The 27,554-nt window shown below is 41.1% G+C and overlaps 1 protein-coding gene across 16 annotated transcripts in view; it reads left to right on the top strand.

Moving 5' to 3' along the window:
* The first annotated feature begins 293 nt into the window (after window positions 1-293).
* Window positions 294-27,554, top strand: part of eya1 (EYA transcriptional coactivator and phosphatase 1) — a 64,599-nt gene continuing 37,338 nt past the window's right edge. For 5 of the 16 annotated variants that reach the window (XM_034572472.1, XM_034572471.1, XM_034572474.1 and 2 more), the window contains exons 1-4: window positions 420-561; window positions 704-810; window positions 5,576-5,636; window positions 24,723-25,011. The gene's annotated coding sequence lies outside the window, so the exon portion shown is untranslated. Of the gene's footprint in view, window positions 562-703; window positions 811-5,575; window positions 5,637-24,722; window positions 25,012-27,554 lie in introns of all 16 variants that reach the window. The other 11 variants (XM_034572463.1, XM_034572473.1, XM_034572466.1 and 8 more) reach the window with 7 other exon arrangements.

Here is a 27,554-nt window from a genome sequence, read left to right on the forward strand (position 1 = left end):
GAGACCTATAGGTGGCGCTGTAGTTCATATCCAGAGAGATGGAGAACTGTACTGTACTACTGCTACCATAATATGATGATGGTGTTCTTTTCACAATTTGAACATTATAAAACACATGTAAATTGACTTTTTGCATATTCTAAATAATAAAAACATGATATATTTGAAATATTCCTTAACTTGCATTAGTTAAATAAATAAAACTATATAAGAAATTATAATACACACACGCGCTAAAAGTGAAGTGTAATATTACTGTATAATATAATATTATGAACTTTCTGTTTCCTCGTGCTACACGGTGAGTGGCAGCAGCACGCGCACAAGGAAGCAGGCGGATGTATCTGATGGTGTCATCTCACTCTGTCAGCTCAGTGTAACCTTCCGACTCCGCTGCTCCCAAAACTTTCCGGGGGGTGTCGCGTTGTTTCAACCCCCCCCCGTGTCGGACACGTTACCCGGGCTGCGGTGACACCGGGGGTCGCTGACACGGAGGAGAAGACGTGGACGTGGACTTGGGCTTGAGGACTTGTTGCATGCGGTGACTGACACACAGCGCAGGTACGAAGCTGTGACGCGGCTCCAGTTGTGTGTTTCATCCGCTCCTCTGTTACTTGTGTGGGGTTTTTTTTGTCACACACGTGTTCACCTGTGTGTGTGTGTGTGTGAGTGCGTGCGTGCGTGCGTGTGTGTGTGTTGACAGCGCGGTGTGGTGGAGACATTTCCAACATGGGCGGAGACACAGTGACACAACTCCATGATTCATAGCTGTGGCAGGAGGACTAGTGCGCAGGGACAAATACAAACACGGTAAAACAGGCTGTGGTTTTACCATATTCAAATTTTTTAATATATATTTTAATTGTAAATTAGTCTGGAAAGTGTTGACCTTTCTTGTAAAGTATTGTTTTGCTGCAACAGTAATTGATATTAGAATTAAAAAAAGTACTTCTGCATCATTCAGTTGCTGCTAAAAGTCAAAGTCAACTTTATTGGACTTAGACAGGATTGAAATGCTGTTTCTCTCTGATCCCCGGTGTAAACATTTAAGTAGACAGAACATACAAGTACGCATAACAAGTACTCAAAACATAGTACACAGTACGACATAGTATACACATAGTATGCAGTCATAAGGCACACGTTTGATTGGATGAGAGTGCAAAAATACTTCCTGGGAAGTAATGTAATGTACGAGTATCTCTATGTGTCAGACCCACGTGTGCAGTTGGATTGCACAGTATTGTGTTGCATGTGCCGTCTCACATTTTCCCTCAGTGTCACATACAGAGAGAATAACATGCTCTCACTCCCACAAAATAAAGGGGCGATGCAGGTACGGTACAAGTTGCACGCGGGACATTTATCAAACTATCATTCGACCTTAAGTTAACAGCAGCTCTACTTCGCTTTTACTCTCATTCATCCTGCCCCGGGCTGCAGTCATTTTTCTATCTAATTATTTCCTCCTTTTTCTTTTTTTTTAATTCTTTTACCGTGCACCACATTTGACAGTGATGGATAACAGGTTAAAAATGGACGTTTTCTCCTCAGTCGGTGTAGGTTGGATTGACTCATGCACGCACGGTGTTCTTCCCTCAGACCAAAAAGGACCTTGGAAAGATTGTGTTCCCCTCTGCTTTTCCCATTCCAACGTGATACAGTTTGTCTTCATTTTCCTCCGAGCCGGGCTCATTTTCATGATGTATAGCCGAAGCACATCATCAAGACAGAAGTGTATGTTATGTCAAAGTTATGCCATCATGATAACAGGCGAGGTTGCGGAGGCAGGCCTTCCAATAGTGCAGCAGGCCTGAATCAGCATCTCGCCGAGTCGACTGCTCCCCTGATGGGATGTTTTTCTTTGTCTTGCAGAGCAAAATAGTTGAATATGGGTATTCAATCAGTGTCTAAATATCAACTCAAGAAGCCGCCATATGTGTGCACCTGGTTATGATGAGGTTACTGTTGAGTATTGGCTGGTTTCTGAGGTCGGGCTGGAAATCCACGGGTCCATGGTTGCACAAACCATCTCGTGCCGCAGTTGCACTTGTAGAAAAGCAGCAAAAAGATTAGGCAGATGATGTTTGCCGCGTCTATCTGTCTCATCCTGTTTAATCTTATACTTAAATATTAGTCAAAGCTTATACTGCTCTACCTGTTTGCGTCACACTCCTGATGTTGGTCATCTGACAGCTTTTCTTGGTACGTAAGCCAAATTATATTTTAGCTTTCAGTGCACAGACAACATAGACTGAATGTAAAGATGGACAACGCATCCACACTTCCTCCAACTGTCTGGATACGAACGCTGCCAACTTGCGCCTTTGGAGCCACAGAGGTCGAGAGGTACCACTGATAAACATGCTCGACCAATCGTGAGTCAGTTTGTGAGTCGAATGACATTTTACCTTGTTTGTATAGCTTCAAATAAGTAATTAACCAAACTAACTGGAATATTGAGAATCAGTGTGATAAGAACTACCTAAAATTACAGAAACCTGATTTGAGAAAAATTTATTCGATGTGTACTTGGACTTTTAGCTCAGTCCATGTCCCATCGTCTAACACGGAGGAGGCAGAGTTGATGACCTATACTGCAGCCAGCCACCAGGTAGTGAATGAGACGCTTTGGCTTCACTTTTGGGGGACCGTCATGTCGTCCATCTTTATATACAGTCGGTGACAGACATGCATCATGAATGATAGAGATAGGATTATCTACAAAGTTCGTCTTCTTTAAATATTTAGTGCTGTTATTTTCAATGTAGATTAATAAACTTATCATGTTCCTGATGAATAGTTTGTTCTATGGAAGATGCTCATCACACTTTACTAAAGATTGATTCAATCGGCAGTCACAGACAAAGAAAAGCAGCAAAACCCTAACATTTGCTTTAAAATATACTTAAACCACCACACCTACGAATACTGAAATACGCCTCATATACTGTGATTGAATCGTCATCTGACAAAACCACGGATTCACGATCCCGTCCTTGAATTGCTCGGCTGAAACATCATCCATTTCATGAAAGATGGGGAACACAGTCAAAATCCTCAACACTGTAAAAGACACATTTATTGTGACTAAAGGTTGTTACACTTTAAAAAGCACTTTTCTTCTTCTTTGGGTGATCTTACATCTGCTGAGTGATATATTTTATGGACGTTTGATTGACATTATGTGGAATATCTTGTTTTGTTTTTGACCCACTTTCCCTTCTCTTTTCTTTTTTCTGCTGCCGCTGCTGCATTCTGTATTTTCAGACGGAGCAGCTGTGGCCTAAAAGTTTCAGAAAGTGAATTCATGCACTTATAAAAGTCTGGTAGCTCAGCGGGGACACTGCAGTGTATCATGTCCGCGGCAATGAATAGAACAATTTTCATTCACACATGTACCGGATTGCCTACTGTAGCATACATGTGCTTCACGTTTTCTTTAAGACTTGACTTCAGAGGAGAGTTCTCCAGTCTGCTCTCCTTACTTTTGAAGTTACATGCTCCTCCAATTACTGGGGCCATGCAGTCTCCCCTATGGTGTCCTTGGACAGCTCTCGGAGTGCCTGAAAATGTTGCGGACCATTAATTCTGGATTGTCTTCATCTGTTTGCATAATTTTCCCTCCATAACTGTTTTTTCCCCCATTTTCACAGTCCGTGCTCTCCGGTTTATTTTTTTTTAAACGTTTTGAGTCTTCTAAGAGATTTCAGTTTTATATCATTTTTCAATACCACTGACAGCTGTTAAAAGTTTTACATCAGCCTGTTTTATGGTATACAGCCTGTCAGCTGTGTACTGTACACAGTGCGTGCGTTTTACAGCCCGTGTGCTGATGTTGCCTATTGAACCGCTTCACCTGCCAGCAGATAGATTTACGCATGTATTCCACAATATTTTCTATTCTCTTTGTAAACTCACCAAAAAATTTAGGAAATCTTAAACACAGCTGAGTCGCTGGTAAACAGAAAATCAATAATGTGCTCAAAAAGAGGGGGGAAGCTGTTTTCTTAAACCTTATGCGTTTTCTCGGGTTTTTCACTTAGACTAATTTGCTGTCAGGCAGGAGGTTGTTTTTGCAACTCAGGCAGACTCCAGAAATTAATTTATCCAAATAACCAAGTCCTCCTGAGCCACGGAGGTTGGGACACTGAAATGGCCCTGGTAGGCAAAGCTGCCTTTTGAAGTCTGGAATGTTTTGGCTGACTTAGAGCAGGCGACCGGAGTGGAAGGATCATTTTCACTGACCCATGGGATTTTTAACCATTTTCATATAGCGAGAGCAAAACAAAGTGAGGAAAACGCCTGAGCTGATTTGCATCGACAAAAGCTGTGGGGGGAAAAATGAAGTGGGACTGATTTAGGGGAGATGTAGTTTTCTTTTTTGCTGATTTGTGGAATATGTTGCTCATGATATATAATCCTTATCTACTTAAAAGAAATCTGGGATTTGTTTGTGTAACTATGTTTATGTCACATTTCCATTCATGCAAAGATTTCCTCTAAAACCTTTATTGTCGCCATTAGGATAAATGAAAGCAAGAAAATCCCCCTTCAATTGTATTGCTAATTATGTGGTCATTTTGACTGCAGGCAAACCTAATACCAGGTCCATTCAAATAATATAAACACTTTGATTATACACTTTGATTTTATAAATGCCCTCATTAGGTTCACTCTGTTGGTGTATAATTTGTTATATCCACTATGAAAAACATAATCACAGCAGAGACATTAATAAAAGGAATTCCTGTTTATAAATTGGATCCAATTTAAATACTTTTATAACAACTAAATGCTTCGCCTTCATTAAACAAGCCCAAGGAAAAAGGGGAAGTGCAGGAAACCAGGCGGACTCGAGTAACGGGGCACTTGAGTTTCCAGCGTAATAAATAATTCACAGGTCCTGTGTGATGAGCTGCTGAGGACAGAAATCCCTAATGACAGCTTTTTATAACCTATGACTCAGCTGGCCATTATGCTCCTGACATCCCTACACAGACCACATCCCCTCTGCATGCTCACTGCTCGCTCTCCACTCACTCGGCACTGCTTCACCTACCACATTGACAAAAAGGAGTTATATTACAAAGCGCCGTGTGCTGGCATTTACTGACAGATATTGAAATGGAGAATATGTAAAAATTAAATGATTACATATTAATTTCAAACATTTAATATAATAATTGTAGTTAAAGTGCATCGTCGTGCCAAGAAATACATTGCTATTTGGCAGAGTATGTTTTTAATGTTTTTATTTGAAATTTCTGATGGTGTTTTTCAGGAGTTTCTTTTTCAAATGGGTCCTGTCTCAGTTTTTGCGACTTATTCCAATGTGATGTGATACAAGTTCTCTCAACATATTGCCCTACAGGTTTTACACTACAAAAATGTCTTTTACAGAATAAATTCAATCCGTCCTTCCTTCTTCCTCCTTTAGTCATTTTTCTAATATGAAAATAGCCGTGAAAAATGTATAAAATGAAAGCTTCTCTCTTATAATGTGTGTTAAATCAGCCCTGTCGTAAATTTAATTTGAGTTATTAATTTCAGTTTTTGTCATTCTCTCCATCAGATCCATGCGGCAGCGCCTGGTAAAACCTTAACGCCTGTTGCCTCTGCTGTGCACGTGTGAGGTAAGAGACTGAATAATTGAGTTCCTTCAGTCTGCTCTGGGCCTGTGACTGATCAAGTGCTACACACTTTGATTGGCATAATGGCACCATACCCCCCCAGGTAAGGTCATTCCGAGCAACATCTGGGCCTATCATGCATTATGCAACTCCCAGTATGAAAGGCAAAGCCTCATATGGTGCTGCTTGATATCATTATTGTTATCATTTCCAAGTCCCGGCCCTCACTAAGAATAGGTGGTTAATTTTAGATGCAAAATAAGATCCAATTACTCAGGCCTCTGCTTGTGGTTGTCCCCAGAGTTAGAGCAAGGAAATAAATCTGGTGGCCCTGATTAAGTACCTGACAATAGAGTTAGCACAGCACTAGTGGTTTATAGTAATACAGCGGACATGGGCAATTAGGCCCACCGAGTAATTTACAGTACTTCTTGCAGGTGGTGACCTGGTGTGAGCTGGGGACCACCTCAGAAACAAATTAGATCGTATAGGCAGGCGCAGGAGCAGCTCTGTACGACCTCCAAATAAAGCAAAGCAATCAGAGATTATAAAACGCTCCGTGCATATTTCAAATGTGTTATGCTTTTGATTTTGGGGGGGAAAAAACATATGGCACCATGTTTTTCATCCGTAATTTTCTGCAGAATGAATGATCACTTTTATACCTTGTTGATCTTTTTACGTCAGCCTGGACCATTCTCCCCTCGCTGCTACCTATTAATTATGAAATACTGTAGGTCTCGCCCATTTCATTTTAACTGCTTCTTCCTGCTGAACTCGGTGTGAAAGGCTGCTGTTCTTAAATAGGTGCATAAAAGTGAGAGTGGGGGAAAGTTTCCCCCAGCGCGCTCTCTCCAGCATTATGTCATCAGAGTCAAAAAGGCACGGCTGAAGAAAAACGGCTTGTTTCACACATGATAGACACCTTAACACATGGAGCAAATGGAGTGAAGTATGTGGCTACTTCTCTTTACTGCAGCAGGACAGACAGCGGCTGCCTCAACCGGAGATGCTTTCACAGTGGGTGCACTATCATAGGAGTTAACAGATAAAATAGATTTGTCTCTTATTCTCAAATGTTAATTTGCCAAATTTTCGATTATCAGAGAATCCACAATATAAAAATAGCTCAAAATCTCTTTTTGTATACTAGCGTAAGCTTAGATTTGAATGCTTACTTATGGTATTATAATACGTTTTTTATCATTGCACTATACTGTGTGTAACAGTGAAGAAAAACACTGCCCTCTTCTGCCTGCCTGCCTGTCTGGTCTCCCCAAAGATTGAAACATAACTGTAGGTTTTTGCTGTAGTTTACGGTGTGGAGAAGGCCTCTCTGTGTCTGTGGCTTATCGGCCTCTTGCACAGGTCAGCCGCTGGTTTGCAGAGTGGCAGGACCCCTGGAATAACTCTGACCGCCCCTGATCCCCACTGTCAGCACATCGGCCTTAGTGTGAGCTGATTTCATCAAGGCTGCCACAGTACGGCGGTTGCCCTGCTCCCCGTGACGGACCACTGCTGGGCCGGCTTCCTCAGCAAGCCTGTTTCACTTAACAGGAACAGGTCCTGTTGCAGCCAGTGCGACGTCTCACCGTGGAGCTCCTGACGGCTATTTGACTCATTCATCCGAAATAAGTCGTGACGTTTAATAACTTCACAGTCTATTATTATTCATATCTTTTAAACATATACAGTTACACCTCTGCTTTAATCACCAGTAAGTCTCCAACATGGCGCTGCACGGCTGTGGGGGGTGCCATCTATTTCCATCCATGACAAACACCCTGCAAATAGGGAGAAAAACTAATTGGCATAAACGCCAATGATGTAAGCAGCACCACTCCACCAACAGCTGTGTGTGGACCACCAGTGCTTGCACAGCTATTTTAGAGCTGCGATCTAAAAGACGCACACTGTATGTTTGTGCTACACCTGCAATGCAACGCGGGTGTTAGCAGCAGAACATTCAGCTTCTTCCCTTGACAGAGAAGAGATTAGTTTTGTTGAACACAGCTATTATTTCTCTGACCATCTATCAAAACCAAGTGTTAGGATATAAAGCCTCTTTCTTCTTGAGATGATTGCATTTTCTATTTTTGATAGACCCATGTACAGATATCACATTATTCTTGTTCCTTTTAATATGTATAGATGCTTTTTATGAGTCCTATTCGATTTACCCAATAGGGAAATGTCTATTTGAGGGTGATATTGCAAAAAATATTATTTAAAAATTACTTATTTGATCGATTATTATCATGTCACATTAATATTTAACATTTTGCAACATTTTACAAATTTTAGGTTGATCAATGACATGTGATACCTCCTCACTGTGCTTACACAATGCTTAAACAATATATAAATATATATTGGACTTCTTTTATTTAGCTATTTATGAAAAATATACAGCGATGATTATTTTGAATTGCCCAGCCATCATTTCCACAGCTGCATGTGTGAACTCCTTGCTGGAACACTAGAGCAATATTTAGCATTTCTACTTCTGCTGATTAGTCCCTCATTAGCCTGTCGGTGACACGACACAGCATCAGCCTCAGTGATGCGTTTGCCAATCAGGCGGATTGAGTGACAGGCACAGGACAGCACATCCCTTATGTAAACCCTTCCTCTACCGCCACGAAATTAGAGTGGCTGTTGCTACACGCCACCGTCTCCTGCTTCTACACAAATGAAAAAGTTAAGCGCTCCGGTTCAGAAGTTCACATTTTGGATGCGTGCCGGAACTACTTAAGCCCAATGACGTTTTTTTTGTTTAGTTTTTTTTTTCAGAGGAACAGGTGGTCGGAGTGACATAATTCTGGCTCACTGCGAAGATCCTCAGAAATTAGGCTCTGCTGCTCTGCCAGAAGGGTTATTACTCTGTCAATATGCATGAGCATGAGTTTATCTGACTTGTTACTAATGTAAACTGATATAAATGGAAACGCGAAGTTAAGATGCGGACATGGAAGCTTCTTTACAGCTGCTTGCAAACTTAGAAAATAGGTTCCACAAACAAACATATCACATGCATGTGTGCCCATCTTCGACATGTCTTCAAGGCTTGGCCCAGAAAGCTATTTATTCTCATACACTGTTAACTACTGGCACGTATGCGTTAGAGTGGAATGCCATTCAGAATGCAGAAAATATATTTAGTTCTTGCCAACAGACAGCAAAAGGCACCAGTGGGTCTAGCCCCTGTGTGAGAACAGTTATTTCTGTCACAGTATGGGCTCTCAATTACCGTAATCCGCTGTTTGACTCCTGCAAGAACATCAGGCGCGATTAACTATTCAGATACATCTGATGTGACACCTACACAGTGTATATCAGAAGTGGACGATTTATTTTTTGACGTAAAAAATATTTATTTTCCTGTATTTGTTCGTTTTTATCGACAGAGTGTCAAACTACGATTGAGTATTAGGGGGGAAAAGAGATTTTGACAATAAAGTTGTGATATTATGAGAAAACAAATCGTACGTTCATGAGAATAAAGCCGTAATATTGTGGGAAAAATGTTGTACATTACTAGCATGAAGTCGAAATATTAAGAGACAAAGAGTCAAATATTTATGAGAATAAGTTTGTAATATTGCAAGAATAAAGTCATATTTGTAGGCTGTGTCATGTGAGACGAGGAATATCAGATCAACTTTTAGTCTGCATTAAAATGACGAATGTGGAGCATCTTTTCTGAAACTTTACTTTATACTTAAGGTTATACTTAAGGTTTCAGAAATAACAAAATTCTCATTATCGTAAGTATCAGGATCCTCGAAAAAAGTTGTGCAATAAACTGTTTCTATTTTTCAAGAAAGAACCACAAAGACTTGACGGAAATTGCCTCTTTTGGGTGGAAGTGGAAATGTTTGATAATAGTGGTCGACTGAAAGACTATTGTTGTTAGCATCCAAATGGGTTTCATGGTTTTTAAAGAAACCGCAAGATTAGTTGAAGTTTTTGGATCCAGAAGGAGTGGAAGTTCTCCTTGCTGCTTATATCCTTTTTCTTTACTCTCATAATATTATGACTTATTTTAAAATTAAATAACGACTTTTATTCCCAGAATGTGAGTTTATTTCCTTCAATATGACCCTAATACTCCTTCGTATCAAGCAAGCAAGGGTTTTGCATTGGGAATATTCTCAAAATTACTCTTGCCTTGTGCCCCTTGTTATCTATTTCTCAGTATATGAAAGCAAGGACACAGGAAGTATCACATAGTGTATCCGCTTGCTTTTGATTTGATAAGAAATTGTTGCATCTATAAGAGAGAATAACTGTTTGACAGACTTGACTTATTACGTGTTTCTTTAAGCCCATTAATAGGGAGGTGCTTATGGACAGTGGAAATACCCCACAGCTGCAGTCTGGCTGCTGCTCCATATGTGATCCTCCTGTCACCCCCCAGAAAACACTCAGACTTCAGACATGGTCTCTGCTGCAGCGAAAACAGACACGTGTCCGGCAAAGGGTTCACAATGAATATACAGATTTTCTGCCTGTTTTATAAATTAGTTTAGTATAAAACATCATTGACAGCCCATTAGTTTTTCACTGTGCAACATGAAACCTGTGGTTTGGACAATGCCTCTCTTTTAAAACACTTAAAATTGTTATCGTCACATGTAACTGCCTGGTAACACTAAATATTCTGCCTGGTTTTATTTGGGGAAACCTGTGAGGTCTGCGCTTGTACTGGGGGGGGGGCTTTATCTAAAGCTGGGCAAATCTTATGGTAAAGCCATGTGATTCAACAGGGATGAACTGAGAACAATGCCCAGATAACTGAATTACCTACCTGGTTGGAACACACAAGGGCTGTTTCCTGAAGCTAGGCAACTGGCCGCCCCTGTGTTTGTATTAGGAAACAGTTGAGCGGCGTCTGCAAACACATCTTGTCCTGTTTAATTGCTGCATAATTCCTGCAAAGTTGTCATATATGTCTCCTTTCTCCTGCTCTGTTCAAACAATGGAGGGTGTGTAATGGCCATTTACTGGTTCAGTGGCTTCTCTTGACGGGCAAATAATTGGTTGCTGGAATTGTGTAAACACTTCTAAACCCTCAGTCGACAAAGTTGCATTGTTCAAGTTTGAGCAATCACCACGGCAGAGTTAGATTGGAATATCAAGTCAATTATTTGGCGTAGGCTACTGAGTATACTGCCTGTACATTTCAGATTATTGAAGATGTTTGAAATGTAAAATTGTACCAACACCACACACATTTGCTGGAAGTCTGCCAAGTCATTTGTTGGTCACTGCATCAGATGTAACTATTAATGATGAACTCACCCAACCAAACTACAACAACACCAAGTATCTCTTTGTATTTCAAATTAATGCAGCACTTTTTTTTATAATGGATGTTGCATCATTTTAAGACCATCTAATGGGTCAAGAAACTACTATACTATAATTAGATTATTTATCAAGATTATTATTGATAAGAAATCAGTCTTGCAAAACTACATTTGGTTTGTCAATGTAACTATGAAAACTAATGCGATTTGTATTCATTATTAAATTATGTTTTATTTAAGCCTTGTCTGATTACCCTGACCAGTTATTATATATTCAAAACAGTGGTTTGGTTTGCTATAGGTACAATATATAGTGACATAATAATTGGAGATATTAAGACATTTAAAAAGATTTTATCTGCTGTACTAAAAGTCAATAATTCATGGTGCAGCTGGAAATGACTAATAAAAAGCCTTAAGCTTAAAAAGATTGATTGCACTTAATTCTCAAAGTGCAGCTATTTCAGACTTTAACTGATTTATAGAATAATCTTCACTGAGATGCTATCCTGGTATATGTGGTGGTGCATTTATGAACTGATTCATCGAAGATATCAGAGGCTGAGAAACGCTATTTTTAGAGAAACTGCGCATTGTCTTGGCTGAAGCACAAGACAATTTCACACATGCAGTATTTGTTCCTCATAGCAGTGATTTGTGTCCTCAGCCTTGGAACTAAATCCATCTGACATAACAGATAAATCAAATATATATTATTAAATATATACTTAGTTATATCTCTGATCTGCTGCCACATGTGAACAATGCCTTCCCCCTTCTCCGAGCGCTCAAACTTTTTAAATGTCCTGGAGGAGTTCTAGTTCGAGTCCCAAACCTACTGAGATCTCTAATGAAGGCTTTACCTTCCAGGCAAGCATATTTCTCCAAATGACAGTAATTTACATATGATGTATTTAGAGAAGGAGAGGGCAGGCTAATTCTATTTAGAGATTTTCCTTTGTTTTAGGAGTCATTAGCAGCTCGCTCAAATCTAATTTTTACAATTTCATCAGGCCATCTTGGAAAGCCTCTGTGAGCTCATCAGAGAGGAGCATTTATTGCTAAGTGTTCTCTATTGCATTAGCACACAATAAAGCGGCCAGGGACTGCTACAGACGTTTATGCGGAATCCAGTTAACACTCCGCCAATTCGTTTTTTATTGGGACACAATCAATTTTTATTCATTTTAAAGGCAGAATGCTTTCTTTCATTGTGTGCCTACCCCAGCTTATTATGCCCTAAACTAATTACTTATTTTGTTTTCACAAAACGCTAATGTTTATGTTAAAGATTTCCTCCTCGAAATGCTCACCTGACGTGCATAACACATAACGTGAGATTTTTGTATGTTTTAATGCAGATCTGTCCCACATGCTCCTCGTTATCAAGCATAATAATTTCATCGATTTCATTTGCAGAAGTCTGGCAATAACAATAAAGTCTGAGTAAGAACACATGGTGTGGCACATCGATTTTGAAGAATGAGTCATTCAACTTGGCCCTTGGGTCAAATGTGGCCTTGACCAAAATCATTTGGCTCTTCGTTGAAAATACAATGACACTTTTGGCAAATTTAGAAAATCTACTGCAGGGAGTGGTCCTGAGGAAATCATGTGGAAACCAAAATGAGCCTCGGCTATTATCAAGCTATTGAGTGCAGCTGAAACCAGATCAAATGAACTGACCAGTATCTCTTTAAGTAAAATCCATCTGTGTTTGTCTAAAAGAGAGACCGGTGTCTTTGTCAAGAAGACACACTTGCCTGGCTTTGGAAAATAAGGGTAACATAAACAGACCCTCTTTAAAACCCACATTTCTGTTATCCATCATTCTTAAATGTAATTTCAAATGTGACGTGAGGTATTTTATGAGGAGTAGAGATGCTGGTCTTGACTGTAGCGCAGCATAGTGGTGGAAATCATTTAGATCGGTATCTGTAAAGATGTTGAAATGTTGGACACTTGTTTGAACACAACTGCTGGTCCTTGGTCATATAAGTGTTATTGATGCCGTTCCTGCAGCAACATGAGAATACTTCTGTCTCGTTACATTCCCAATGCACCATGTAATATTCTTAATATTGAGAAAGAAAGGGTGAACTAAAATAGCATTTGAGAGTTTGCGATATCAAAACTTCTAGTCGCTATTTATTTTGGTGCCTGTGTGAAAGGAGAACTCGATCCGTGCGTGGCGGAGAAGCAGCTTAAGTCATCTCAATGTGAGCTCGATGTGTGCATCTTCACTGTGGTCTGATAATTAGAGTGCTTAAGTGCTCCTGGAGACAAGACAAACTCAGATACCCTCTTCCTCCTCTGCCCCTCGTCTCCTTCACCACCAAGTCTTTAATGGCTCCCATTCCGCGCTGATATCATTTGTTGTTCGGTATCCGATGCACCTTGTTCCCATCGCCGTTTACAAAGAAGCACGTTTGACCTTAAACGTAACGTAGGCAACAGGCTTCAAGTCCTCTCCCGTCATCTTTCGATGTCCGCTGCTTTCCCATCAGTAAAATACGCAGGAATCCTACGTTTGGGGTTGCGTTTCAATACGGACAAACCGGGAATATTCATAGCTGCTTCCTGAAATGACAGTTACAGTAAATGTCCTTGCATGTGTGTGGGTTCCCAGTGTGTGCGTGCAGATATTTGTCTGTTCCATTTTTGGGATCTGTCTTGCAGAGGGATCTGGAATCCATTCAAACACATTGACGAGATGACAAGTTCTCATTGATCCGTCCTTACTTAGTGGGATCCATTAAATAATGTATGGGCTCCTGTGCATTACCAGTGCACTCTCCTGTCCTGACCCATTAGAGGAGCAGGGTATGGGCCCTGTAGTGGCTCCAGGCCTTCAGAGGTCCCCGGGCTTTCATTTAATTAAATTATCCTATAATGAAAACTCCCATAACGAGATTAATTTTAATTATTTATCAGTGGCCGATTTGAGGGAGAGGCTGCATTAATAATGCATGAACTGGCTAAACATTTTTCAATTCATCACCTTTTCCTTTTGTTGAAGGTGCAATTTATTAAGTGCTCTTCAGCTGCTAGAGGCGATGGTGGTGGAGTTATTGACGACCAGGCCCAGAGGTCAGTCAGAAGTGCTCGACTCTCAGTTGATAACGTGAATTAAATTGATAAATTAACGTCCCCGCAGTACATATCTGGTATTATACATTCTCCTGGTGTGTTAATATAAATTCATATATTCTTTATTTAGAAGATTTATCCCCAAAGCTAGATGGATTTTATATTAATACCTAAAGGCATGGAAGTAATCAAAATTATGCCTGTGATTCTCTGCTGATGTTTGTATACCCCAATCAGGTCGGCATGCTGATTCCCCTTGTGTGAGCACATTAGAAGACTTTGGTGGCTGGCCAACAGACTAGGGGAAGATTGTGGACTGTCACACAGTGTGAAACTGTAATTAGCTGGCATGGAAGTGTGTTTATTTGAGTTCCCGGGCAGGAGAGATAGCGGTACAGTGGAGATCTGTAAGCCGATATATTGTTGAAAACAATTATCTTTTGTGATTCAAATGAGCGCATTGACAGAAACATATAGGCAGGCCGAGCAGCAGAAGTGGCTTAGGGAGAGCAAGAATGTCATTGGGACAGTGAGCCGAGTGCATTTATTAGGCCCTCATCAATACTTGATTAATAATTCAGGCAGAGTCTGGGGCTTCTTTAGGACAGGGTTTCAGCTAGCTTGTAATTTTGCAAATTGCATAGTCATCATGCAACGAACGGGCCGAGCCGGGCCTCACAGAGAGTCCCAGCAGGGAACGTAGGTCGGCCTGCAGGAGTTTAGTAACAGGTACACGGCGAAGAATTGAATCCAGTTGTGGTTGTTGCGTTGTTTTCAGGTATCCACAACAAAAGCAGCGTGGAAACAAAGGGCTTTCAAAGAGACAGTTGGCAGCACCTTCCCTGCCAAAAGACAAACTATTCTTTTGCACATGAATAATCAGAAGCAGACACGGAGCAAGAAGGAAATAAACATTAACTGTTTGATTAAGCTCTTGAGACAATAGCATCCAGTTGTGGAATACCCTTCTTACATCTTCAGGGTTTGCTGATTCTGTGGAACCATTCAAAAACCAGGTAAAAACAATACCCATTTAAACAACCAGTCAGGTGACTAATGCATTTATTAGTTGCATTTAACTGGACTTGTTCCCTTTCTGTGTTTGTGTGTGTGTATTTACATTTTGTATGGTGTAACTCTGTTTTGGTCCTGCACTGCACTTTGTGACTCTTGTCTCTGAGTAGTTCGTCTTATATAACGTACAGAAAAGCAATACGTTGCTTCATTATCTAAACCCAATCGTAGCCAGTGCAGATACAGTACATTGGTCATTATTACCCAAGTCAAAGTGTACATCAATATTTAGATAGTAGCCTTTTGTTAGGCCACCAGCCCCGTCCTTTAACAGATAACTTCCTGTGTCTTGCAGAAAACAAACAGGCATTTCTTTCCATTGTGATTTGTTCAGGGTGCCCAGGTCCAGGTGCAGCGCTCGCAGAACATTCTGTGACCAGTGACTGAGCAAACCCACCAATTACCTCAAGCCCGCTCTGTGATAACTCCCATTCACCAACATGGGCCCTCTAATAGCCCTGACCAGTATTACCTGTTCCGAAAGTGCACTATTCTTCCACATTGTTTCCAAGGCAACAGGAAGTTCTGGTGACCTATAAAAAGTTGCCACTTCTGTAACTGATCCGGGACGAGGCGGTTGTTTGTTTCCATGGCAGGCTGCGGAGCTATTTATAGGATCTATCTAGCTGGTACTACCAGGCACAGAAAACATTACAAGTTCTCTGGTGCTTTTCATAGGCTGAACGTCAACCAGAGAGGTGAGAGGATGTTTTGAGAACAAAAAACACCTGGGGCTCCAGCGAGTCACAAAGTCAAGAGGAAGAAAAGCTTCACACTCTTCCCCCCCCCCTGTTTTCCCACTGTCTGCTTTTTCCCCCCTCAACGCCGAAGCGGATCCTTGTAACAAAACGTAATGTTTATTTTGGAGTCAGAGGCAATGCCCCGGATGGCCGGCATTTCTTTGTTGTGGTTTCGCTTGTGTTTTTAGCAAAGACGCACAGAGCTGCTGGTATTGATGAGTCATAAGTTCATCATCAGAGGTCTCTGGCAGTTCATCACATCTCCCCTCACCGTGTGCATCCCTATCAAAAGGTTAATCAGGGAACCTTCCGTATCAAAGTGATAATTTATCTGTGATTCATGTTGGGTTGACCTTGTGAATCGGAGATAAAGGTATATTAATTATCAAAGGTGTCATTTACAGAGTTCATGGAGAGATCTCCCCCAAGGCAGTTGGCAGCTGTATCCGACTTAACTCCAGTTTCGTCTGTCTCTGACTTCTATTACTTTTATACATGTGCATGTACATGTCTGTGCCACAGCTTTATAAACAGTAGGTGTTACTGCAGTTGTTCCAAACACTTTTCAAAGTTCACTTTGAGTCTTCTACATTCCTGAATAAAAAAGCACTACGGCTTCTTGAAAACCAAATGTAGAAACACTATGAAAGGTTTAAGTCCTCAAATGAGATTTAAGGAGGCTACACAACAGATGGAATGAGATGAAAGAGGTGAGATATCAATAGGAATCCATTTAGTTTATGGACCAGATACATTAACTTAACTAACAATCAATCATTTCTCTCTTTTTAAAGCTTTTTAATGCACGTAGATCTGACCTGTCAATACATTTCAGCTTCATGCTCACCCTTTAACAACATTGTTGTGGTTACTCGTCTCCCATGGTCTGTTTGTTACCTTCCTCTTGAAACCTTTACTGTACAGACTTCCTCACGATCGCTGTTAGATTCCTGTAACGCTGCTTTGCAACGAACATGATTCTACAAGAGAATAAGATGAAACGTTTAATTATCTAACGGGCACTTTAAAGTGAGCATTTTATTTCTTAAATATTTATTGAGCTTTTGAGGATACAACAAAAAGCATTAAGGGTGTTCGATTATCTTACATCCAGAAAGACGAAGAGAAATAAATGATTAAAAAAAAGCAGAAAGTATAAGAAATATGCAGAAATAACAAGTTATCAATGTAAAGAAATTCTTATGTTCCTATGTCTCCTTTTAGTTTGTGATCAATAATGTATTAGCTCAGTATCTATCAGTAGCAGTGACACAACCACTTACACACAAAGCCCTTAGTCATATATATGTCCCAGAAGATACTTTATGATGACATGCACATCTTCCCAAAATGACTGTACTCTGTGTAAGGTTTGCCAAAAGTGGTCATTTTAAAGAAACGGGTCGTTTGATGTATTTACCTTTTGTTGAGCATCTGTTTTTTACTCTGTCATTCTGAAATTATATGTGTTAACTATATAATAAGTTTGTTTACACTTAAACTGAGACCTACTGTCCCGACATGGGGAATGAAGAGAGATAAACAGCAGAATATGAGACCGTAGGGCAGCTCTTGTCAGATGAGATAGAACATATTTTCACACAGTACAAAGAGAGAGTGTGCTGTAAGGAGTGCATTGCAAATTCCATTTCCTCATGGAGGAAGTCACCTTTTAACAGGGCCACTGCTGTTCCGAACACATCAAGAGGAAACAAACATGGAAAGTTGGCATATCATTGAGCCCAGTCGGTTCTATTGATGTCTTCCACAATGATATGTTTGTCCAAATGAAGTCTGAGATCTCAAGAAAGTGGACGAGCTTTTCTGGCCTGGACAGAGCGAATCGAGGTTTACTTCCAATGGATTCTTGGAAGTATTGGTTATTTCCTCTGCCAATTAGGTTATGTTTTCACCCTTGTCCATATGTTTGTTGGTTGGTTTGTATGTAAGCAAGATTACAGCAAAACTACTGGAAGGGTTACCACGAAACTTGGTGGAAGGATACAGTATGGGTCAAGGAAGAACCAATAAAAATTTGGTGTGGATCTGGATCGGGGGGAGGACACAGGACTTTTTTATCCCTTGCGCTGCACATAGTGAGGATGCTTTTTGTCATTTTCACAGATTTTCTTGGAGAATAAATCCAGGAGATGATAAAAAAACTCTTCTGGCATATTTAGTGATCTGATATCTATGAGTATGTGCAATTTGGTGCAGCAGATTGAAATTAAGGGAACTGTTGGGTGCTCCATTGTAGTTTCTTCCTGCTTTGTGACCCACTGTTAGCAGTCTCCTCCCTTGGATGATGCCGTCTTTGTTTTGTCATATGTAAAATTACTTAGACAGCCCTTCCTGTCCACTGGATATTGATAGCACAGCACTAGTGCTCTAGTAAAAACAATAAATGAAAGGTTGTCTCCCGCAGTCATGATGACCGCAGCGACAAGTACCAGACACATGCACAGAAGTCACCATGAGGTACTTTGGGCTGAGGTATTAGCATATACATCAGCACTCCTCTTGCATAGTCTTAAACTGTGATTATCCCATCGGTTATTTTGGAACCTCTTGTCATACTTCATGTCTCTCCGACACCGGCATGATCGGAGGGACCTACTGGTTTGGCAAGCTGCTAATAGTTCACACTGTCCTCAAGGCTGTGAAAAATTGTGCGGCTCAGCAGGTTTCCTGCTGTTCTATAAAATGAGTGACATTTGGTGCCGAGATAATCCGAGCGCCGGCTTCTTTACGTGCACATGCAGAAGGAGGCCGGGTAGACAGATAAGCCCAGCTGTTAAGTCTGTCCGCAAGTTAAAAGTTACTGAAAACTGGTGTCCAATGGCAGTGCCCATTCATCACTGCAAATACCCCGGCTGTGTTCGCTTGCACTTGCTTCTTAGAGAACAAATGTGGATGTAGGTTAAATATAAGTTATTTTCCGGTCTGAGGTATTCCTGTTTTATTTATGTAGGATAGATAGCTGATTGGTAATACCCCGGGCTTAAATAGCCTTGTCTGTGCTTTTGTATCATCCCTTGGCAAACGGCCTCATAACTTGAATGTGGAAGCATATTCTGTCAGTGAGACAAACCGGCTCGCACAGGCCTACCTCTTTTGAAACTGTTTTTAGTCACTAAGCAGAATGGCACAGGCCCAATCTAAGTGGCTTTCATCTGTCCAATTCAAACAGACGTTTGACCCCAGACATTTGCCTAATGTGTTTTTGTTATGTGTACTCCTGGCTTCACAAATGTCACAGTGGCTGGACTGGTGGGGGTTTGGTTTGTTACTCGGGGGAGGAGGGGGTCCGGGAACAGAGTCAGCCTGAGGGGGTGGGGTTGCAAGGCAGCAGTTATGTCTATAACCTCTGCATTTTGTACTCTAACCCACTGGGAGTTGGTGGTGTGGTGAACATAAGTTCCCAGTGATGACCGCCCCCACCGTCCCCAACCCACCCCTCCACGGGCCAGACCCACTGCGAGCCTGCTGATCAGTGGCTCGTCCCCCGGTGCTCTGATGACCGGGGCCCAACTGGACATGCAGCTGTGGAGGAGACGGGGAGTGCCACATTTCTGGCCGCCTGGGTTGCGCAAGTCAGAAGCCAGCCCCAGACAGTTGGGGCTGTCTTGACAAATGCTGCCATTAGAGGGGTGCTGCAAATTTATTACCAAACATATTGGTATTCTAGGGTGCAGCTAATTCAGAGTTAGTGGCATTACTGGCTGAGGTTTTGTCTTTAAAACTAAATACCAGATTACTAGTGCTAGAGAATTTCTTTAGTCATGCCATCCACTTACCTTAAGAATCAGTGCTCAGCTTGCAAAGTTCCATTGTGTATCAGATTCCTCAAGAGTTCGATTGTTCTATCTTGTGAATTTATCCACATGCTTGCATTGTGTTAAAAGTACTTTTTAAAAAACTTCAGTAAAGTTAATATCACAAAGGCGAACTAATTTAATAAGTATGAAAAATGAAAAATGCTCTTGTATCTGGTCTAGTGCTATTAGTGATGCTGAAAATAATTAGTTGTAGATTAAAGCCTGTTTCTTGAATCAAAATTATTTAAAATAATTACATCCCAGCCATGCAAGCTCTATTTTCACCATGCATATTTTACCTACTTAGAATCCCATAGGCCAAGCTGCTGAATGTAGTGTTTAGATAATTTAAAGCCTGGAAGCAAATATGACAGCCAAGGTCCTCCCCCTCAGCTGAGTTTGTCTTGATGAGTAAAGGCAAAAGCTGTGATTCATTTGATTTAAAATTATTATTTCTACTTCTCACAAAACATTATTGTCTTAGTTTAACCTATTTATAACTAAAGCTTGTTTCTAAGGAAGACATGAATCTCAACAACCCATATTTAAGTGACTTATTCAGCTGAGTTTACTCTACTCATTCTCTTTATCTTTTAACAGGCTATATATTCTCAGCGTAATGCCTGCAGTAGTGATTCGTGCAGCCATAGTGATGTCTCATTATGAGTAATAGGTCTCTAACGGGTGCTTGTTTGGCTTTTTTGGGGCCATTGGAGAGCAATAAAGTGTCTGTCTGAGGATTTTCGGGGTCCTCATAGACTTTCCCCAGGTGTGCCTCTCTGGTCATAAAGTAAAGCCTGTCTCTCAGGGTACAGTCACGGATAAATGTGCCTACTGAGCAAAATACTTTTGAGCCTGCACTGTGATTTTCAAGTCAACAAATGCAAACATTTTAAATTGCTTTCGAAGATCCTTTGTAACAGAGTGCCTGAGCTGAAGTGGGCTTGCTGTATTTTCTTTTATATAATCTAAAGACAAATGAATATTCCCTTAACTCAAAACATGTCCCCCGTGTTTTGTTTGGAACCAAAATGGCTGCAACAGTAAGGTCACGCTGTTCATTTACGTTTGTGACGTCCACTGAGGTTAACCATTTCCTTTGTTCCCCTCTCGCTGCGGAGGAAAGCTCCTCGTGTATTTTCAGGTTGAGGTATGCCGTGTTTACTTTTATCACAGTTCCTCGGCCGCGGCAGGCCAACCTGATGTTTATTTATAAGGAACTCAGGCTTCACTTGGAACTTTCATTCACCACATGAAAGCACTTGACTTGCTACTAATTTACCTTGAGGGACTTCAAAATTATCTGTCTGTGCTGTCAAATCCTTTTTTTGTGGCGGCAACTTGTCAGCATCAAAGATTTTCTGTGGAGTTTAATGAAAGCCTGGGTAAATGGATGGGTTAATCCTATATTGTATAAACTTGAATACAGCAGCTTGAACTGAAAGTAGCATGTTTTTGTGCCTTTTTGTGTTTTTGCTGTCAGTGTTGCTATGCATGTTGCTTTCTAGTTGGTATTCGGGAGCTTTCATGAAAACACAAGCAGTGGGCACGGAAGAGGAATGGAATAGTATTGAAAATGATCTTGAATTTCCCTTGGTCATCAGTGATGTTTTGCTTTACCAAGCATGTGTCACTCTGTGCAGCTTTTTTATTTTCTACAGGAAACCCTGCACATTGAATAACTCAGGAATATCCAGTACCTAGCACTTACAGAGCTCTTTGACAAATTGCCATGCAGCAAACTTAATGTCCCACTTGTGTCAGGAGCAATGCTGGAGGGTAGGAGTTTTTTTTTTTCAAAATCTTATTTTCCCATTAGTCAGTAGGTGAGCACTTCACCTGGTAATGCCTGTGTAAATATATAAAAACTGTTATTTTATCCAAAGTTATCCCAAGTTCAGATTTCTCCTCTTGGAGGAAGGTTTTTGAGAATAATGCTCTGCTGAGACTTGTGTCAAAAAAGGAACTTGATCCCCCCCATGTGTGACATTGTATAAACACTAGTAGTAGCTCTACCCAAACAAATTTGCAGTATATGCATATGAAAATATTGCAACTGTGTCACCGGGGTGTTAGCATTTCGTTTCATCTGCACCATTTGATTCCTTGTCACACCGTTCCTGCTTCTTTCACACTGTTTATATATTCTTTGTCAAGATAAGTAAACTCACTCTGTTGAGATGTCCTCCTTTATGGAACAACAGGAGGGGGGGGGGGGATCCCACAGTTAGGGATCTGAAACTTTCCAAGTACTAGGATTCCAGTTAGATGTACATTAACCATCCACTCGTTATCTCCATAATGTAATCAGCCATTTGAGAGCGAGTCTATTTCCACGTGTGTGAGAGGTCTGAGTGGATAACCTGTTGGCAGTGGGGGACAGTGCAGATCTCTCCTCACTCTAAATTGCAGGCAGGCATCCTTGCAACCCCACATGAAGACCATTGAGTCCCATCAAGATAATCCTTAATAAAGAACGGCTTCACATTTAATCTTAGCTCACTTCTCAAATTTCTTCCTTGATATAGTTTTTGGCAAGTGGCGTTTTAGCGCTGATGTCAGTTGGACAGTATCGGTGCATCTTTTGTTAAGCTTCCACTTGGCAGATGTAGATGCTTCTAAGCTTTTACATTTGCAGAAGGGAAAAAAACTGCATCTAATATCTTTTAAACGTCTTTTACAATGTATTGTTAACGTGTTAAAAAGGCGATTGACCATTGCCCGTAGAGTACCTAACCTTTCTGTCTCTCATGTGCGAGACAAACACGCCAAAAACTGAGAAGCGCTGACCTTGTCATCCTGCCAGTGTTGCATCCTGCACGATACAAAGAAAAAAATGCTGTTGTAAAAAATTATAAGTACACAAACACTCATCTGGCTATTTATGTGCAAATGGCCGTAAGTCAAATTTGTGTCATAACATCGCACTGGAAAAGGTGCAGTGTCGACATCTAGACTGCAAAGTAAAGAAGAAAGAAGGAATAAGCGGATTCACCCGGGTGTCATGTTTCCATCACTGCTGATTGGAGTCGGAGACGATAAAAACCTGTGTTGAATGCAATGTCATTTTACTGGGAGTGAATGCCCAGTGAATATCTATTCCCATTGCAGACAAAAGCCAGATGGTAGTGGGTTTTAGTGGATGTAAGTGGGTTTTTTCTATAGTGGAAAAGGGTCTTTATTGAATATGTCTCATTGCTTCTTGAACTTTAATATTTTAAATCCATATGAAATTTGCTCCTAAACTCAACATCTTTGCTCCTAAACTCAACTCAAAAAAATGTACACGTTTTTCTTTGCAACTTATGTAAACTTGTGTTTTGTATTTCATTCTGTCAAACATAAGAAATAGAACAACAGCATAGGTTGATTGGAGCCTTGATTCAAAACATACTGTGCTTACAGAGAGAAAGAGGAAAATCTGACTTCAGTCATTGAGACATAAACAACTCTGGATAATGATACTGTGCAATTTGAAAATAACTCACTTGCAAAATTACATCTCCAGCTAATTTCATACATCTCGCTTATTGAAATAGAGATCAACAGAGTAAATCCAGCAAGTTAATTGGCACATGTACCCCACCGCTATTAGAAATCGTCACCTGAGAGTCCCCCAGCATCTATTAGTCAATCGAGTTATCTGTTACCTGTTGAATGTGCAATATATTTCATGCTCTGATGCTGAAACACAAGCCCACCGGTTCACCTATGGGTAAAAAGGAAGTAGCGCTTGCATTTCCAGCTCGTACACCTCATTGCTGCTGCGTATTTAAATCAGGAGCTGGGCTCACAGCTCTGATCTATTTCTGTCAGCTCCTTGTTGACTGCTGCTGCACAGAGGTGGGTTGGCGTTGACCTGCTTTCAGTGCGGGTTGTGAACTCAGTGGCTGATCCAGGAGAAATCTACTAATCTATCAGTTTCCTTTTGATCGTGGCATGTGACAAAAACAGCTATGATTTTGCTCTTTTTGTCACAAACGTGATAAATTTCTATTTCACCCACTGACCATAAGTAGCAGATATACAAGGAGTGCATACACAGACCAACCACGAACACAGTAGACCATTCTTTCAGCCATGGGTGTTCTTTTTCTCTCAGCACCTCTTTACCATAGTAAATGTATGGTTTCCTCTTCCTTGAAAATCATTTTTCAGCATTACAGTTGGTATTTCACCCTCGGTTTTATTACGTGAAGATTAAATTTTAAATGGCCCATTGCACTCCCAACCATTCATTACACAGAATTGATATTCTTGGGGGGGGGGAAAAGAAAAGTCATAGCATATTGAAGCGAAAGTTGTACAAGCCTCATCACCAGCTTCCATAAATCACCAGTTTGAGCTCATCAGTAGCAGCGTGGCCTTGTTTAGCAGCTTCGCACAGTTGAAATAATAACCTGGAGCAGACAGAAGGCAGTCATTACCTTGCACACAGGCGCGGCGTGTATGTGTTGACGGAGGACTTCCACTAGACTGCAGTGCAGACGGACAGAGCCGGGACGCTCGGGCCGCTGTTAAACCTCCCCGCACCCCATCACCTAAGCTAATGACCTGAACCCCTGTTTACCCTCTGGAGTTCCTCTGCGACTCAGAGAGAGAAATCCAGCAGTGACCTAAGACTCACAAGAGAGAGCAGAAAAAAATGTGGTTTGTGGTAAAGAAAAAAAAAAAAAAAAGAAGAAGAAGAGAGAGCATAACAAAAACAAGGGAGAAAAGGGGGGAGAAGAAAAGTGTGGGCCCTCGGGGTGTGTGAGCACGGCCTGGTCAGGCCAGTGGAGGGATCTGCCATTTCATTGTCTTAAGTCTCCACTGATACGATCTGGAGAGGGCTCTATTGCTTAAAGCTGCGAGTGAATGACACATGGGGAGCTGGTGTGAGGCACAACTCCCGCGTGCCTCCTCCAGACCCAAAGTCTTCCTGTGAGAGAGCACCGAGCAACTTTCCTGCTTTTTCAAACGGCAGCAGCCTCCCTCTCCCTCCCTCGTTCCCTCCCTCCCTCCCTCTCCAGCCGTCGCTCTCTCACTCTCTCTCTTTTTTTCCCTCTTCCTCAGACACTCACTAGTCACTGCCCGAAGCAGTAATCGGACAACTCTCTTTCTCACTGGGACTGGGTCTCCTGAGATACGGCGCGGGGCTCCATGGGTTCCAACACCTAAAATGAAAAAGAAAAAGTAGTCTTGTAGTTTACATTCACTGTGCTACAGATTCTGGCAGCAGCTGAAGAAGCGCTTCAGAGAGTCTGCTGTCCATTTCTGCTGGACTGACTGATCTGTCTGTAGACGATTTTTGTTTTTAAGAAAGAGGACGGGATAAACACGCAGGGATTCAACCATAATTGTAGTAAGTATAATTTGAATTTCTACCTCATGTTTTATCTGATGCTTGTCTTGTCTCAATTTTATTAATTTCGAGTGTGTCAGTGTGTGTGTATTTATGTTTGTGTGTGTGCGTGTGTGTGTGTGTGTGTGTGTGTGAAAATAGCCCTTTCATTTCATAGATTTGCATCAGCTTTAAATTCAAGAGATAATTCCCATTTAAAGCAGCTACGTCAACAAAGAGGTTGGAGTAAAAAACACATTTTTGCACTTATACTGTCATTAATTGTCAGATATACAAACAACCTAAAAATATAATCAATATTGCTAAAATTGTAATAGTGTAGAGCTGTACAGAAAATAATAATATAAATTAAAGAAGACTCGGCACATGGCAGATGTAATTCATTGATGATAGAGAGATAATAGCAAAACAAAAAATATTTTTTCTAGGTGAATGTTTAACTTTAATTAAATAAAATAAATACAACCTACATCCTGATAAATATGTTAATCCATAAAAGCAATTACTTTAATTAGATCTTTAAATGGCAATTTAGAGCTAAAAAATCTTTCAATTAAATTTATATAATTCAAGATTTCCTCTTTTTGTGATTAAAAATACATTTTAAAATTGTCGAAAAATAATCTACGTCTGTTTTGAAAACAATATCATCAGTGCCCAATTCCATTGACAAATATAGTATCCTCCTCTCCTTGGCCCAGTCTGCATTTTTTTGGTCAAGCGAGGAAAACACGCTGCTCCCCTGCAGTGAGTCTCTTTTTCGACTGGCAGAACAAACAAAACCAACACAGTTAAAGCAGTTGACATCCAATGCCATCTGCTGAGGCCAGGAATGCTGCGAGGAGACCTGAGAGGCTCCCAGCGTCTGTCCAAGACAACAGGCCGCGACTCCCGGCCGCGCTGCGTCTCCGCTCGCCAGTGTTTCACGTGTAGTGGAGATGACTCAGCTGCTGTAATCACTAGCCTCGCTAATTGAAGGATGTTCTGGTTTAATGTTGTGTGCGTGATCACAGGTTTACATCACAAGCCAGGGAATTACTGTATGGTGTGTACGAGTGTGTGTGTGTGTGTGTGTGTGTGTGTGTGTGTGTGTGTGTGTGTGTTTGTTTGAAGGGGCATTTCATCTCTCTGAAAGTTTTTTTTATTTTTTTTCCCCTGTCCTTTTTCATCTTCTAATTCCTGTCATTTTCAAATGCCTGCTCCTTTTCTGTATTTAGAAAGGTGTGTGTTAGCAGATGAAAGAGAGGAAGTGGAGAGGTTAGGGTAGAGAGCCAGAGTGGCCTTCGCTCCGTGTAGACAAACATGACAGTGTGTGCGACCGCCTGCTGCAACCATTCACGCACACAATAACCTTATTTATCCAATTAACAGATAATGAGCTGGCTGATTTAGGGGCTGTTTACACTGTGTATTTGCTTTACGCAGGCAGAGATCAGGGTCTCTCTCTCTCTCTCTCTCTCGCTCTCTCTCCCTGCCTGGCTGCGGAGCTTCATGCATGTGTAGCAGCAGCGAGCAGAAGAAAGAGTGGTCGACGGTGGCATTGTTTGCCCAAGGCCTGATGCCTCCCGTATGGATGTGTTTAGCCGGGGCCGAACCCTCGTCCTATTCTCTCAGGGAGGAAGATTCAAAACGGTGAAAGACACAGAGGGCTAATTGATCCTGCTTCGCTCGGAAGATGGCGAGAGAGGGGGAGACAGAGCGAGAGAAAGAAGAAGGAAATAGGTGACCTCCTATTAAGTAGCCCTATAGTGGGCGACCAGGGGTTGTTTACTAAATACTGCGGGGTGTTATTTTGTTAACACACCTCTGTTTGGATCTGAATTGTGTGGCTGAAAGAGCAGGAAATGAGCTTTAAAGATTTCTGTTGATTGACATTACAGGTCCTCAATCACTAATACCCACTTGTGTGTTTGTTTGTAAATGGCAATATGTTTACACAGAGCCGGGTAATTGGGAAGCTGCTGAGTCTAAACAATTGTATTTGTAGAGATTGAATTGTATTGCAAACGTGCCTATAGTGCAACGCCCCTCTGCACAGATCATTATAAATCCTTCTTGCTTTTAAAAGAAGTATATTTTTTAACATCCTCTGCAATTTTAGAATTTGCTTCACTTCCAATCCTTCATGCATTATAATTCCCTTCACAGAACAGGTCTGTGTCAGATTTGGGAGAATTAGAACAACAAGTCACGAGCATTAAAGTGATTTAGGCGTCAGATTTGTCACTGGACTTTTCTTTCATCTTGGTGCTGCACAGCCTCTATCATTCTGCGGTGGTCTCGTGTGGTGGGCAGCCCGTGATAAAAACGTGCACCTTAAATCTTGTTTGATGGCCCCGCAAAGGCGAGCTGGCCTTCTGGAAATAATTTTGAGGGTTGAAGAGCACAGTATTAACAGATTTAATGTAGCCATTGAGTGAATTGCTGGAGCACCGTGTCAGATTGAGCCCAATGAGAGAGACAAATTGCAAAGCGACAAACAACACACGTGTGAATAATTGTGCGTTTAATTGTGTGCAAGTGCAAACATTTTAAATTGCACG

The sequence above is a fragment of the Hippoglossus hippoglossus genome, chromosome 20, assembly GCF_009819705.1.
Source record: "Hippoglossus hippoglossus isolate fHipHip1 chromosome 20, fHipHip1.pri, whole genome shotgun sequence".
NCBI classification, from domain to species: Eukaryota; Metazoa; Chordata; class Actinopteri; order Pleuronectiformes; family Pleuronectidae; genus Hippoglossus; species Hippoglossus hippoglossus.